The following is a 1,736-nucleotide window of genomic DNA, read 5'->3' on the forward strand; positions in this document are numbered from 1 at the left end:
TATAGGATAGAATGAGTAGTTAAGTTGGAAATTCCGTCACTTAAAAAAAAGAAGCATTTAGGGGCAAGGACATAGCTCAGTCGGAATAGCACGCTGGTTTTAAGACATGTTATGGGATGACATTGACAAAACAATACGTTATAGTCACAGACATTTCGACCCAGCGGTCTTTTAAGTGCACAAACAAACACAGTTTAATATTAATTAAATCAATATTTGATTTAAATTAAATAAATAAATATTTAATTTAAATTAAATTTTGATTAAGATTTGTTTGTCTGTGTCCTTAAAAGCCCGCTTGGTCAAAATGTGACTGTAATGTATTGTTTTGTCAATAACAAATGTTCCAACAACTTACCTTTCTTGGTTTTTTTATTCTGAATTTTGGAACGTTGGCAGTCTCTTTAACATTGGATTTATTTTATGGGATGACAGCTAGAATTTCCTTGTGGAAATTCCCCCAGGACAGTACAGTATTGAACAACAGAGAGAAGAGAAAAGAAACAACTTTCAGCCTTGACATGCTAAATAACACAGCAGAGGTTTGCTAGCCAAAAGGCTGCAAGGAATGTATGGGCAACGCAAGTGAATGACCATTTCTGGCAAACAACGCCAGAGGTACAAAAAGGCTTTAGTCTCTGATCGACCGGAAACAATTCACATTGACCGATAGAAATACCCATACACCCTTGTGTACCGATAGGGGTGGAGGGTCTAAAGTAGGTATGCTAACTGATTCCGAGCCAATGGACGGTCTGAGCAATAAGTATTACGAGGGCAAGAAAACATGCACTGATTTAAGATATCATAAAAATAACTCATGTTTTAAATTTCTTTGGTGTGTGTGCATATCGTCTTCTTCTTTCAAATTTAAAAACTATTTCTAAAATTGCAATTGTAATTTTGTTTAAACATGATTATAGTCAATATTTGACTAAATGTTTTCCAGCAGGCTCAGCTTTGAGATGTGTGTGTGTGTGTGTGTGTGTGTGTGTGTGTGTGTGTGTGTGTGTGTGTGTGCGCGCACGCGCGCGCGTGTGTGTGTGTGTGTGTGTATGTGTGTGTATGTGTGTGTATGTGTACGTTCGTTTATGTGTGTGTGTGTGTGTGTGTGTGTGTGTGTGTGTGACGTGTGTGTGTGTGTGTGTGTGTACTCCCGGGTACCAGGATATTTATAGTGCTAACTTCTTATTGTTCCTCAGATCACAATCAACTAGAGAGAGTACAGTAAACTGCTCGCTCCCTAAATCAAAGTACACCCCCGCCCCCCTAAATAAAAACGGAAACAAACGCAACAAATAAAGAAACAGACAGACAGACAAACAAACAACCCCCACAAACACCATACACATAACAAAAAACTCAGCCAACCAACCAACCAACAAATAAACAGTAGAAAAAATAATCAAACAAACAAATAATCGGTATGGGAACCTTTCCCCTATAAAGTAACTTTAGACTTGTTCTAATATCCATATTTGAGCAGTGACCTAAAGCTCTAAGCCTAATGCGTATTGTCTCACTGCGACCCCATTTGGGAATAGCCTCTTGCATGTTTCGTATTACCTGAGGTCACCGTAGGTGTTAGGCAGTTGCTAGGGACGCCATTGAGCACAACAACACTGGAACCGCAGCATGGACTGAGACTGGGGAAAATACGCAACCTCTATCTGCTGAACTCGCGCTCGAATCAATAATGTATAAAATGATTTATTTCCCGTGGTCATTTTGGGGCG

The sequence above is a fragment of the Littorina saxatilis genome, linkage group LG4 (genome assembly GCF_037325665.1).
Source record: "Littorina saxatilis isolate snail1 linkage group LG4, US_GU_Lsax_2.0, whole genome shotgun sequence".
Classification (NCBI taxonomy): domain Eukaryota; kingdom Metazoa; phylum Mollusca; class Gastropoda; order Littorinimorpha; family Littorinidae; genus Littorina; species Littorina saxatilis.